The sequence below is a fragment of the Anastrepha obliqua genome, chromosome 5, assembly GCF_027943255.1.
Source record: "Anastrepha obliqua isolate idAnaObli1 chromosome 5, idAnaObli1_1.0, whole genome shotgun sequence".
Lineage (NCBI taxonomy): Eukaryota > Metazoa > Arthropoda > Insecta > Diptera > Tephritidae > Anastrepha > Anastrepha obliqua.
Window position 1 is genome coordinate 96,389,661 of NC_072896.1, and position 15,851 is coordinate 96,405,511.

Below are 15,851 nucleotides of genomic sequence, written 5' to 3' on the forward strand. Positions count from 1 at the left end.
GACCGCACAGAATAGACCTGCCGGAATAGATGTCTGTCAGCTGCCTGAAAGTGAGTGTTTTCGCAGTGCTATTAAGCTGCTTTCATAAAGTGTCCTTAGGGTGTGTCACACATAAAACGTTCTATATATCGATTTCATTTTCCATCAACGCTTCGATTATTTCAAATGCACAATAAATTATAGAAATGAATTTAAAGCACTCACAGGACATAATCGTATATATAGAATGGTTCGAACTAAATCAATGCATTTAAAAGTTTTTTTTTTATTGTAATTATACCTTGCAATATAGCCGTCAAGTTTTCACTCCTAAAAGGAATTTACTTTGAAGGGCTATATAATTAGCTTGTTTTACAAACAATCCAAGAATTTAATTATAAAGGGGTTTTCTACAAGAGGTTAGTTTTTGAAATCGAAATAAGAGAAAGAATTCAGATAAAAATAATTGGAATTTTTATTGTATTAGAAAGCGTAAGGCTTAGCAGTTATAAATGAGAAATGATATCGTACAGATGCCCACTAAGACCACGTTTACAAATGTCGATACTTTCATCAAAATTTGCAATGATTTTAAGGCAAAATGGCACTTGTAGTTTTATGCCGCCTCCAAACGGCAGGTTGTTTTTTATGAGGAGCTTTTTTTATGGTAGAAATATACTCGGAGGCTTATCATTGTCTGTCGAGTGCCGCAGATAACCGTATTTACCATTTTCGAGTTTTGATTCCTGGCACTACCGAAGGCCGATCGCGAATCAACCCATTCAGTTACAGCGACCGCCCCACAAAAAATAATCCAGTGGTGTTAATCGTATGTTCAGGGCGGTCAATTAACAGCTGAATTTCCTGAAATTATGCGATTGGAAAATGTATTTCGCAATAAATTTATTGTTTCGGTAGCTGTGTGGATGTGGTTTCTCAGCAAGCTATACTTCAATTCTTTAAATTGATGCAAATTCCTCTAATTGTTTGTGTGCATGAATTTATGTAAATGAGAAAGTTGGGGCGTGGAATCATAGATGATAATTATAGATGAAATAAAAAATTCGTAGCTGCATACAATTTTAGGTGAATAGGGAAACGAAAATTCATAAAATATTGTTTTACATTTTTACGAATTTTCGTAAAGTGGCTTAGCTGAAGTTAAATTGAAGCGTAAATGACATTATTTTTAAGCATTTCGCGTGCCGATTTTTCGACCAGTCAAACGTTTTTTGCGAGAAATCTTGCATTGCACTTCCATTTGTATTAAAAGGTATAGTTAAGAAATGTGGGAGAAAGATAAGATTTGGGGGCTGATAAGATTTTTAATTATTGATTTTAATTGGAAGTACAAAGATTGCTTTTGATACCTTAAAAAAATTCCAGAATTAGGGCCAATACTGGAAGAAAACCTTTACAGTTACTAGTATTACTATTATTATTATTATTATTAGGTGATCTGAATCACTGTGATCTGAAAGATCTATTGCGCCCCTTCATGGAATCAGAGTATATCTCTGAGCCAAATTCTCTCAATAAATGTATTTGTCCTATTTTATTGAGTTTTATCTCCTTCTGGTAAAATATGTTTCAGTGGCTGTGTGACATGCGGCGTACGTTAAAACCACATTAAATTGATATCCATATCATCAATTATAGGATAAAATTCAATTGTTAACACCGCTCGAAATCGTAATCTATTAACTGTAACCGCATTTTCAGTCCAATGCTGAAAATAACAACTAGTCCAATCACGTCTCCAGACTACAAAGCACCAAACAAAGACAAGTTAAGCATGCAACGGCTTCTTATCAATCAGAGATGAGTTTTCACAAGCCCAGTATTTCTTGTTGACGTATCCTGACAAATGAAAATGAGCTTGGCATGAAAAAGGTATTATCTCATATATGTAAACCAAACAATCATGAAACAAATTTTGCGAATCTCCTGCGAAGTGAATGGTTGCACCAGTAGCATTTTGTTAAGCTTCCAAACGAAATATTGAGGCAAAAGAGGCGATGTGAGCGTTGTGGATAGCCCCAATTGTTGAAACATCGGCGCATTACAAATTCGGAACGACCCGGTGAAACACGTGGTTGTATCAGGCTGATCGACTCAAATGTCTTGACCCACTGCAGTTGGTTCTACGTTACCGGAACAACCCGCATTTATATTCGGCCTAGAACTGTTACTCCAGCAGCCTTTTCCGTACAACAACAACACCACCAACAACTCAATTTATCGACCAAATTCTTAATAGCAGCCCCTGAGAATACCTTTATATAAACAATTTTACAAAATGTAACTTTTATATATTAGATCCATTATTTATATATTGAATTTTTATTACTTTAATGCTGTTGAAAACAAAATCAACATTAAATATTTCAAGTGTTTTATTCCAAATTAAGTACAAAAAGAGACGTATTTGCTGGCAGAGTTCTATAACCTGGAAGATTTAAAAGCCTGGAAGTTTCTGAAGCCTGAATCACAAAATTCAAAAAAATATTTTAAAGTCGGTTTTAAAATACATACAAATTGGGGAAAATTGAAAGCAATTCAAAATTCGTATTTCCTTGCAATGGTGAGTCATGAAATGTCAAGAAAATAGTCCAGGCAATATAAAGGGTGGTTAAGTTTTAAGGGCCGGTGTTGATTTTGAATAAAATACAAGCTTTTTAGGAAATTATTATCATTTCACTTTATTGTGATAATATGGGTATGGTTCAATTACGTATGGAACAAAATATTGGCCAAACTGCCGCCACGGCCTCGGCGGCACACTTCCATCCGATGGTCCAAATAATTGAGGTTCTATACCGTTAAGTTGCCGAATTATCTCATCCTTTAGCTCTTGAATTGTTGCTGGCTTATCGACGTACACCTTTTCTTTCAAATAACCCCAAAGAAAGAAGTCCAACGGTGTCAAATAACATGATCTTGGCGGCCAATTGATATCGCCGCGACGTGAAATTATTCGGCCATCAAATTTTTGGCTCAAAAGAGCCATTGCTTCGTTAGCTGTGTGACAAGTGGCAATGTCCTGTTAAAACCACATATCGTCCACATCCATATCTTCCAATTCGGGCCATAAAAAGTTCGTTATCATCTCACGATAGCGAACACTATTCACAGTAACTGCCTGACCGGCCTCATTTTGGAAAAAATATAGCCCAATGATGCCGCCGGCCCATAAACCGCACCAAACAGTCACTCTTTGTGCGTGCATTGGTTTTTCGACAATCACTCTTGGATTATCATTCGCCCAAATGCGGTAATTCTGCTTATTGACGAATCCACTGAGGTGAAATGATGATGAAAATGATCATCACTGAAGATGATTTTCGTCGAAAATTGGTCATTCACTGTTGCCATTTCCTGCCACCATTCTGTATCTTTCAATGGTTAAAATTGAATTAGTCTGAAATTGAGAAAATGTCAAATGAAATGTAGAAAGAAAATTCACGTTTGGGTGTGGTTTGCATTCAATATCGGGCCTTGAAATTTACCCACCCTTTATATTATAATAGAGATTAAAGACTTGCCACTATTTAATGTTAGAGTTCAAGGAAAACGCTTTTAAAGCCTTTTTACGTTTTATTTTGTAAATATTTAACTTTCGCACAAAATTTCAACTGTAAAATTCCACAGAAACGTTTGCTCCAAAATATTTTCATTTGAAAATCTTTCCAAAACTAATTCTAAAAGCTCACTTTAGAGACACTAAAGAGTTAAAAATCAAAAAAAAAAAATGTATAATTTATAATACCATCATTGCTCGTAAATGTCGGGCGTCTCTTAGTGAGATGGTGGAATATTTCTGCATCCATTTTATATGGGTGACAAGGCATAGTGACATATCAGGAAATTGTTAAGCAGACTAACTAGTGAGATAAGGCACTACCGCTCGCCTCAGATGTCTCCTCTGTTACTCTCTTGAGTGGCCTGTCACTAGTTTTAGATACTGTGGCTCATCGTTCTTTCATGATACAGATGACCTTAGAGATATGAGTGGAAGCCAGATCGATGGGTTTGCACTTAAAACAAGGTGCACTTAACACAGGAGTAGCAGGTAAACTGCGACTGTGGTATCACAATAAATCGGCAATGGTCTAAGTGAGTTGGTATGGAGTCAGGCTGCCACTTATACCTACTTACTTATCTTTCTTTCCAAAGTTTACCTTAGTAATATTGCTTTTGAATAAAAAATGAGTTATAAATTTGCTATACTCACATTACACACACACACATACATATACATATGCATGGGCGTAAATTTGTTTTATTTGTATAAAATATCTGAATAAATTTTATTCAGAAAACCACAATAACTCTATTAACAACAACAAAAGCTCTTAACACTCTTCGCTCTTACTAACGTCCACAGCAGCGCCAGTGAATCGTTTCCATTGAGCGAAAGTTGTGCACGCCATATGTCGAGTGACAGTCACCGCATGATGAGAGTTCAACCAAACTAAACGTGGAGGGCCATGACGTGTAGAATAATGCGATTTGCGATCCAACGATCCTTTGGCCAGGTCATTTTTCCGATAAGTGCATTCGATCCACAACCAATTCCTAGCTTTCATCTCCAATTCCCTGGCCACACAAAAATGTATCCACATTTTGAATAAGAGCCCAACAGCGAATATTGACGTAGCTGTGGGATAACTCAAAGCTCACTCGATCAAACAAAGTGGCTCACTAATTGATAGGCGATTGAAAGAGTCGATATACAAGCAATACTTGCCATCTGTTTCCAAATGTATGTATGTGTGTGCATACGTCTGTTTGTACGAATAAAGTTTTAAGCATTTAGTTATTCATATATGTATGTATGCATGTAAGTTTGTGTGGCTGCCAGCATATCGCTTTGGAAAACAGGCATAACAACCTGTTAAGCAAGCAAAGTGGCTACATTACTTTAAAACTCGCCGCCGGTTTTGAGCCGGTATATCAATGCAAGAGATGAATGAAACAAAAATAAAATAACTCTGATTTCTTACACTGGCTCTCTTACATTTCCAACGTTTTCATTTCAATGAAGTATGAACATATTTTTCAAAACAAAACATTCACACTCTGACATTTTTATAAGCTTCTTGTAAGTTGTCTAGCAGACCTGCCAAATATTTCAACCGCAAGGCGAATCTGTCAAATTAGTTTCTAGCCTAAGAGATTCAAGCAAATGGGTAGTTTATGTACCACAAAGTAATAAAATACGTTTTCAAGTATTTACATATACATACATACATACGCTTATACATTTCCATGGATATGCCTGCACTCGCACTTACCCAAGATTGTAGTTATACCCACTCGCCTCACTCGCCTTCCTGTATAAAATTTCATGCATTTGCCGTGTAATCTCAACGGCCAATCTTAAGTTCACATAGAACTGATTAATTTAAATTTTAACGTGCCACTATATCATTTCCCAGTGGTTTATGACACTCAGGCTAAAGCTATAACATAGCCGACTACTGTAGACTTGCTCGCCGCAGAGTAAATGAACTGAGTTGTGGCACATTGCATAGTAAGTGGCCACTCGGAGGCTGGTGGTGATAAATTTGTGTGTCATTTATGCGTAAGCACCCGGCAGGGAAACAAATATGAAAAAGTGACACAAAATTTCTGGCACGGAACTAATGTCAGAGATCGCAAAGACTGACCTAGATTATGTTAGGTTAAATGGCTGCCCTAGCTTGTGGCCCACTTGGACAAATATTCAAAATTCGTCCGTGGTCATGCCATACAGGGGAGAAGAGAAAGGAGAAGGGAAGGAAGAAAGAGCCTTGGGATTAAAGGATGATGACCATGCACCTACAATGACGCCGACGGTGGCTGATTTACGTTCGTAATTAGCCGCAAAAAGCTGCTGATGAATTTCACCAGGTTTGTGATATTTAAACCCGCTACATCCGCAGGCGTTGCGAAAAAAATCAGAGCCCAGATGTCGAAATCTTTGCCAGACGAGGTCAGGGCAGCTCAGAAGAAGGTGTTGAGATGATTCCACCTCGTCCTCAAGACAGCTTCTGCAGAACTTTGTACTAAGTGCGAGAGCGACATTTGTCTTAAGAAGGTGACGGTGCCAAAGCCGAAGAGTGAAAGCAAACATAGTGCGTTGCTATGGCTTTTGATACAACAGAGCTCGTGCATTAAACTAAATTTTACGGGCTTCGGCGTTGTTGAAGCTTTAGAGAATTTCATTGATTTCGAGGCTTCAAAAATTGGTATAGAGTTACGCTACTCTACGCTAAAAGAAAACACACCAGACGCTTGCGCTGCATCTTGTATCAAAAACAAACTATCCGGTTCCCAAGATAGATGTGAATACAGACTATAAAATACGGTCTAAATACCGGTCGCCCCTCGGCAGGCAATGGCAAACCTCCAAGTGTATTTCTGCCATGAAAAAACTCCTCATAAAAAATATCTGCCGTTTGGAGGAGGTTTGAAAACGTAGGTCCCTCCATTTGTGGATCAACATCAAGACGCACACCACAAATAGGAGGAGGAGCTCGGCCAAACACCCAAAGAGGGTGTACGCGCCAATTATATATATATATATTTCATTTCATATATATATACCCTACATTTTCCATACCAAGTCGGAGTACTCTCTCTGGGTAACTGTCACTATGTCACTATACCCCGTCACCCATATAAAATATATGCGGAAATATTTCACCATCTCATTAAGAGACGCACGAGTAATCATGGAATTAGTGGCAACCCCACTAAGAGATTTTATAGCCGCTTGACTATCAGAATAAATACAGATTTCCCTAAGGGTAGTCACATTTTTGCTTAGCCAGACAGCTACTTCCTTAATGAGTGGAATTTCAGTCTGAAAAACGCTACAGTGATTAGGAAGACGAGACGATACTAACAGCCCTCTACCTCTGGACCCAACCTGTCCAAAGAGCACGTAGGTAGGCAAAGGTACCGTTAGATGAGCTAGACGAACACGACCGGTAACTATATCACCCTGACAGGGTTTAGTAAGCAATTACAGGAATAACAACAACAACAAGCCGGAACGCTTAATTTTGTCTTCTTACAGTAGACGCCAAAGTCAACTTTACCGTCAAGCTTTGAGCCATCAGTAAAGAACCGTAATCAATTTTCCGATTAGGCATATTGTCAACCCAATCACGTCAAGCTGGAACTCTAGTACTACATAACTTATACTCAACCTTTTTCCCAATGTACAATGTAGAGAGTATGAGTTTTCCTATATATGAGTTTTCCCAAAGATAAGTTCTTGACTAAAAACTATGATTCTCTTGAGAATAAAATTTCGCTTCTCATAGCACATTCAAGAGAACCATAAAACGCCGCAGCCTTGTGATCATAGATTTTGACACATGTTTTACCTAAGTTTCAACAAAAAATATATGTACTTCATTTCTTAATCTAAGCCATACAAGTCAAGCTGCCAAACTTCGTACAAAATTCAGAAAATTTCATCGCAGTGTCCAACTTTTTAATCAGAATTTGTATACAACTTTTGAGTACACAGTTTTATAGCCAATTTAATTTTAATATAATATAATGAATTGAAGTTTGAGGTATCTCAAAAATTGCGATGGTTTTGGAAAACTTGCTTGGTTACGGTATTGAACCTTTACTTCATACAAAAACCTCTGCTTCATATATGGAAAAAAATTGCACTAGCATCAAACAATTTTTATTTTTAATTGAATCACCGGTTTGTGACAAACAGTGGACCTGAGCACAGCTAATCATTTTGACACTTTCAGGCTTTCTAGCGTTGGCGAAATTTGTTTGTTCGGAAGTTTTTGTCTAATTGTCTATGACCTTAGCTCTTTGCCGCCAATATTACTTAATGAAGTAAATATTAACTTTGATGACATAGTAACTAACCTGGGTTTCAGAATAAATTCAAGATTATCATGCGTTGACCATGTAAACTTTGTTGTAAACAAGGTATATAATATTCTTAGAAAGCTATATTGTACTGCCTACTTACTGCCACGGCAAACTAAATTAAAACTTGTTAGATCACTAATTGTTCCTCATGTATCATACGCTGAATTAGTATATTGCAGGCTTGATAATAATTCGAAACAAAAATTGCAAACCGCTTTAAATAATGCAGCGCGTTTCGTGTTTGAAAAAAGGAAATATGACCATATATCTATCTACTCAAAACAGATTCTCGATCATAACCTCTACTCGTATCTCAAAATACGCTCTCTTTTGTTCCTGCATAAATTAATATACACACAAAAACCATTGTACCTGTATAAAAATATTAAACAATGCCAGTGCACCCGAACATTGAATCTAATTGTTCCGACTTACACTTACTTGGAATCAGAACGCATGTTCTTTGTTGGTGCCATAAAACTATGGAATTCTATACCAACTACAATAAAACTTATAAAACAAGCAAGGTGCTTTAAAACCGCAGTTTCTAACTACTTCTAACCTTAAATCCCCATTTCCTTCCCCATTCCCACCATCTTTCTCTTCTTCTCACTTACTACTCTAAGTTTTAGTCTATAAGTTTAATAGTTAAAATAGTATTAAATCTAAGTAGCACTTCTATGTATACCATCCTCGTATTATAGAATTATAAGAAGATGTACTACCACAAGACTCTGTCTTACTATGTACAAAACAAATCAAATAAATTGCATAAATTTCGGTTTTAATGTGTAAGCGCTTGACTTGAGTCACTGCTTAAAATTTTGCGATTTCTTCCAATTCAAAAACTAAATTATGAGACATTTTAAGTTAAAAAAATAGTTGTACAATTTTCAAATTATGTTATAAGCATTAAAAAAAGAGATTAAAAATTACTTTTTTGTACAATAATTTTTTTTTTTCATTTGTGTGCTTCAAAAATCTGATCATATTCTGAATAGTCGATTCTTACATCACTAGCAGCTCGAGTTAGCCTACAGTTTTGTTTCTCATAGTATATTATTTTTTTTGTACTCTTATTTAAATGGTGGTATAAAAATCCACATATTGCCAGGGTATTCCGCTTGTCTAACATCACTTGTCTGTCCGTTATTACGGCAACTCCTTCTTACATTACATTATGAATTTTCAAAACGCCGGGAAGGCGCGTACGCCATACCCAACTGTTGTTTTGCGATTCATAGAGTTAATTGCTGAATTTTACACTGGAACGGAACTATCGAAAATAATTACGCACCAGATAGCATCTATGTCTTTGACCAATAACATTGTGCAACAAAATTAGAAAAAATGCAATATTTGTACAATATTATAAAGGGTTTTTTAATAAGAGGTGTTATTTGAAAAGAAAAATGCTATTTTTTAATATAAATGACCGGATGTTTATTTCATTATAAAGAGAAAGGTATGCTGTTAATAGTGGAAAATAACTTGAGGCAAATGACCACCATGACCACGCTTACAGGACAATATCCTTTCCATGAAATTTTCCAATAACCGAATTGCAAAGTGGCTGCCCTATGTCCTCGACAGCCCCACGAATTTCATCTTTGAGGCCTTGAATTGACCCTGGGCTGTTGGCGTAGATCTTCTCTTTCAAGTGGCCCCAAAGAAAAAAGTCAAAATCACAAGATCTCGGTGGCCAATTGTGATCACTTCTTTGAGAGATAACACGGTCCGGAAACTTTTCCAGTAAAAGATCAATGGTTTCGTTTCTTGTGTGGCACGTAGCGCCGTCTTGTTGAAAATAAACGTTGCCTTATCAATACCATCCAATTCCGGCTATAAAAAATCTTAATCATCTCTTGATAACGCAATCCATTCACCAATAACACCTGTTATTGGAAAACCTTATAGAATAAAAACCATTAAGCAAATTTTTTAGTTTTATAGCTCAAATTAAAGGCTGAGACATAAGCAACATAAAAATTTAAAAGTATTGTATTTAAAATAGTTTTAGGTGATTGCAGTTATGGTTTTTGCCATAATATTTTAGAATTTCAGATGAATTAAGAATTTTAAACAGAGAGGGGTCAAAAAAAAAAATAAAAAATAAAAATTAAAAAAATTACTGTTAAAAATGTTTGGTAAAATTCGTATTTTCTCATAAACCGCACCTTTCCGAAAAATATCATAAGACCACAAAAAAAAAATCAAAATTATTTGGATTTGATTGCACTGTGTAATTGATAGTTATTAAGAGATCGCCATGTAAAATTCAACTGTCGGTTGTATGAAAAAAGTAAAACAAGCTAAGCAGGTTACCACCAAAATTCACTAGGAGTACGGGAGTGCGGTACTAGTGCATCCATTTTCCTACAGGGTTTGCTTTTGTATTATTTACAACATTGCTTGGCTATATTTTCCTCAAAGATATTTACATTTCCAGTTTATGTAATAAAATGCGCCAATGCATTCAAAGCGAATTTCATTCAGCCTAATACTTCTTCTTCTTCTTAATTGGCGCGATAACCGCTTACGCGATTTTGGCCGAGCTTAATAAAGCTAAATTCAGCTAACACTACTGAAGCTAATAATGAATAAATTTTTCATCTAACTAGAATTTTATTTACCCCAAACAATTTGAATTCAATACTTTTTCTCTGTGCCTGAGTAAATCTATTTTCTTGTTGAGTGTTTGGAGTAAAATATCTTACATTTCATATCAAAGCGAGCATAAATTAACAGTAAAATAACTAAAAAACGACTACTTTATAAGTAGTTAAATTTTAATTAGTTTAAGCTCGATATTTAATCTTAAATCGAGAAAATGCGCGACACCGACAAGGAAAAAATTATAAAAAATCAATGGAATTTTGAATTTAGTTTAATTTAATAAATTTAATAAGCTATACAACTATTGAAAAACCGTGAAATTGGGTAGAAAACTTTAGTAATTCTTCTGATTTTTCCAAAGAAATTTGGAAATTGGATTTATGTGTTTTTGTTAGAGTAATGAGCATTAAAAAACATAAACAAATAAATAAAAAAAGTCAAAACTGGCAAAAATATTGATGTGCTAGAGTTTTGGGATCTGTAATACTTACCATTTTTTTCTGAATAATAAATAAATGTATTCGTTACTGCTATTTAAGGGGTCAGATACCTGTCAAATTTCGAAAAAATTTTTTTTTTTTGTTTTCATAAAATACAATATAACCCTTAAGAATATGTCAAACAATTTTTAGAACGTAAATTTATGTATTTCTTATGTTATAGATCGTCAACCGTGACGACTCTATTCTTTGCGTTCGAGCGCTGGGAGAGGTTGAATTTTCCTGTATTCGAAATTTAGAAACGTTTTTCTCAAAACTATATTTTTCGAATTGGCGTACACGGTAACTCGAAAAGTTTTTGACCGATCTCCCTGAAATTTTGCACACATCTTTTTTATGAATTTACAAGTTTTCGAAAATTTCCCGAAAAAATTATTTTTTCAAAGCAAAAATAGTAGGAAAATTCGCTCGCGATTTTTTTTTATTTCCATTTGTTATTAATTCATATAGAAACTATGACATCAATAAACAAAAAAAAGGTTTTTTGTATGTAAGGTCACCGACGCCGATCCTTAAATGCCCGCTGATTGTGAAACTCTGCTGCGACCTTCCTGGAAGAATTGAGTGTACCTACATCCGCTATTTTAAATGAATTATATAAAAAAAAATTTATATTATTTTAATGTATAAATAAACTGTATGCCAATTTTGAAAAAAATATATTGACTTCTTTATTTTAAATAATTTTAATGAAAATCAGGGAAAATATGGCCGTTCACAGGTATCTGTTCCCTTAAATAATGAAAAATACATAAATTGTTTTTACACATAAATAAAATTGTTGATGCTATTTGGCATATAATTTGATCCTACTCGTACAATACAAATATACCGGTCACATTTCAAAGTCGTGTTTTAAATTGTATGGGAGCCAACGGGAACACACTTTTTTCAGCACAAGGTGATTATGCAAAATCTTATTGATGCTTGCCATACTTAAGGCAAAGGATGCTCCAAACTCAAGGTATATGATATGACGATCTTGCTCAATCATTTCGTGCACAGAATCGATATTTTCTGACACGACAACTGACTTTGGATGATCTTCCTGGAACTCGTCGGTGAGCGATCAGTGTCTAAACACAAATTAATTCTACGTTTTTTTTTTAAGTGCTAACCGCGATGAAGCTACGCTTGGGGTGTTTGAGAGTAAGATTCTGCGTAAGATTTTGGGACCTTTGCACGTTGGCAATGGCGAATATTGCAGGCGATGAAACGATGAGCTGTATGAGCTTTACGACGACATAGACATAACGCAGCGAATAAAGATCCAGTGGCTACGTTGGCTGGGTCATGTTGTCCGAATGGATACAAAAACTCCGGCTTTGAAAGTATTCGATACGGTACCAGCTGGTGGTAGCAGAGGAAAAGGAAGGCCTCCTTTGCGTTGGAAAGATCAAGTGGACAACTTGACTTCTCTTGGTGTGTCCAATTGGCGTCGCTGAATACATACAAGTTTTTATTTTAAAAATTTTTCACAACAATACCTCCCCTCAAGGGTGTGTTTTGATAAAATAAAAAAAAAACTTGAAATTCGGGTTTACACAAACTCCTCCGAAATCATTTACTAGCATTTTGAGCTAAAAATAATTAAAATCGGTAAAAAATTACCTTCTCTAGGATTTATGAATAAAATTTGTTGAAAAATCTCCGTTGGGTACACCAGTTATTTTATTTTACTTTTTGCAAGGTGGCGCAAAATTAATCACTTTATCGGGAGATTTATAATTTTTGACACTTGGGAACTACAGAGCGACAGTATATAAACAAACAAGCAATCGAGTAAAGGTGAAAAAAGTTTTCATCACTCACAATATTTTTTGTTTTTATTTATTAAAAAAGTTATGCAAAAATTAAATAGAATGGTTAATTTTGCGCCAGCTTGTACTTGTTCTCATTTTTATTCGCATTACCTTTAATATTCAGCTCAAATTTTGCCTTACATTCCAACTCTCCATTTCAAATAAAAAAACACGCACACAGTACAGTCACTTCGCGCCATTAGCAATTAAAATAATTAGTGATGAAAAAATGAGTCGCATTTATTTGAGTGCCGCATACGCCCTTTTTAAATTAAATTAATTCCATTTTAGCTTAACATTTCCAGACCAGATTTGCATTACAATTATCCGCTTTTGTTTACGTCTAAGCACCTGTAAGATGATTATCCATTCAAGCTGACAGCTCATTTATAAGGGTGGGCAACCGCCGTGAAAATAAAAGTGTAGCGATATGAAATGTTGAGGAGGGAGTCGTGTGCAATAAATTTAATATTTTTTTTTTGTTTCACTAAATAGTTGATTTACATTTTGTGTCGAGTTTTTTTGCCTTTGCACGCATCAGTTAATTTTTTGTTAGAATTGTTTATTAATAAGAGCGCTCTGTGTTTTAATATAAACATAAATCACAACCTTTTTTTCAAAACGACAGCTTATGCAAGTGAATTAACGTTATGAGTGCATTTCACGAAAACCGGGCGGCATAAATTATTTCACTTATTCCAATTAATAGCTCAGTAAGTTTCAGATTTGTATATTAATTCAATTCTTAAACCTCAACTGGTGACTTAAAGATTCACAACACAATCAGTGGCGTAGTCGAGAATGCTGAATTTTTTTGCAAAAACAATATCTCAATGTTATGACTAAAGAAATGCCTTGATTATTGACAGCGACTTTGCATTTACGAATGACACTTCACAGACTAGCAAAAAAAACATTTAAGTCTGTCTGGAATCGCATAACCATTTGCCGGCTGTTCGTTGGAGAAACTCCATTTTCGGGCGGGATGCATTAATAGTAGTCAAGGGATGGCAATGAAAGTTCAAGGCAATAACAATATGTAGATTTAAACTAAATAATATGCAAGTTGGCTTTTATACGGAGAACTGCCCTCCATTGAGCAAATCCTAACCCCCATAACTCTCTTTGAACTACCGAAGAAGAAAGTATTTTTTATGCACCAGAAAATGCACCGTCTGACGAATGCTTCAGTGCTTCAAATATATTTTGAAAAATGGCGCACGCTTTACGGAAATCGGGGTTTTCATTAAATATGCTTTAGCTCTACGAGGCGACATTTGCGCCAGCCAAAGGGGTCTTTTTAGCAGTTAAAAGTATCTGGATGACCGAAAAAAATATACTTACAAGTCAAAACGCTGAAATCTTTCTTGTTCACTAAACATAATTTGAAACAAAGATGCTTAAAATTCTACAACTGTTTGAAAGAGAAACCAGATCTTTTGAAGAAAATTTCAGCACAGCCAAAGTATTTTGAGAGCGCTTTGACAACGATTACTTTTGATGAAGAAAACTCGGTTCTGGTTTCATAAAATTGTATAATAAGAATTTATTCGAAGTGAAATATTTATTTTTTCGTCTTGAAACATATTTTACGAAATTGAATTTATTAACTATATATAATTTTATTAAAAAAATCTCAACCTTTTGTCACAAAAAAAGAAACAAAAAGATCTCGCTAGTCTAGAATCAAAGTTTTGTTCACTATTTCGTGTGGCTCACTTCGAATGCCTTTCGCTAGACAATTATTATACTAAATGAAGAATGCTAAGTGGATATACTAAAGCTTTTCAGCAAGAATATTCAGCGAAAGCGACATTGTAGACATCATATTGGTTATTTCTTTATCGCGACACGGCACCGACTCACACCCTTCATTTTATATGCTACCAGTTATCGCTAAAAGCGATGTTAATGAAATTCCAAAAAGCTCCACATTTACCTGACTTAGGTTAGGTTAGGTTTGGCAGCCGCATCGCACATAGAGACAACGATGCCACTTAGGCCACGAAATGGGTCCGTTGTGAGCCGCGGGGGTTGGACTAAACTTCCCCTTCCATATTGAACCATCCTGAGCTTTTGACAAGTCGTAAATGGTTGTTGATACCTAATTCGTTAAGAATTTGGATTTTAAAAATCGGTTCCTGCTTCTGGCTAGAGCTGGGTATGTGCAAAAGAGGTGTTGAATTGTTTCCAACTCCTCCTCATTTCTGCAGCTACGACAGAAATCATGCGCGTAAGCACCTAATCTCCTTGCATGATTTCCTATGAGACAATGTCTTGTGAGAGCCCTTACTAAGGTCCTGATTTGAAGTGTACTCAGTTTTATAATACTCTTGGACAGACGTAAATTTAGCCCTGGCCATATTTGCCTAGCAATTTCGGAGGTGTTAATGCCAATCCATCTTTTATTTACAGAACTGATTAATGCGTCCCTAAAGAGAAGCGTACAAGTTGCGAGAGGTACCTCGATAAAATTACTTATGTCTGGCATACAGGTACCTTCTCTTGCAAGTTGTTCAGCCCTACAGTTCCCTGATATATCTCTGTGACCTGGAGCATAAGACAATACGATATTGTTTGGCTATCTCATTAAGAGATTGGCGACAACGTAAAACACTAATTGATATTATGTGGAATGCATGCAGGGATCGTATGGCAGCTTGGCTGTCTGATATAATGTAGATATCCGTTGATGATATTCTGTTTATCTTTAACGATTTTAAGGCTTCATGAATAGCGTTTATTTCCGCTTCAAAAACACTACAGTGATCGACAGTTTAAAAGATTCACTAAGAGAAAACTCTTCGCAAAATAACCCTGATCCTACACCGATTCCATTTTAAATCCGTCAGTGTAGATCTTAACGGGTGTGTTGGGTGTTGGATCTTCCTTAAATTATTCCAGTCTAGAAGGGATTTTCGTTAGGAAATTCCTTTCGAAGCAAAGAATGCGAGGGTGATAATCACAGTCACTGAGTATATCCGTGTAGGAGTCTAAGATGGTTGAATGTCTATGTGTGACAGTCCTCCATTGTGAGCTCGCTTTGAGCCTTAAAGTG

At 35.6% G+C, this 15,851-nt stretch overlaps 1 protein-coding gene across 2 annotated transcripts in view; it reads left to right on the top strand.

The window, feature by feature from the left end:
• LOC129248418 (uncharacterized) overlaps nt 1–15,851 on the top strand; it is a 66,185-nt gene that overhangs the window by 21,005 nt on the left and 29,329 nt on the right. The window lies entirely within an intron of this gene.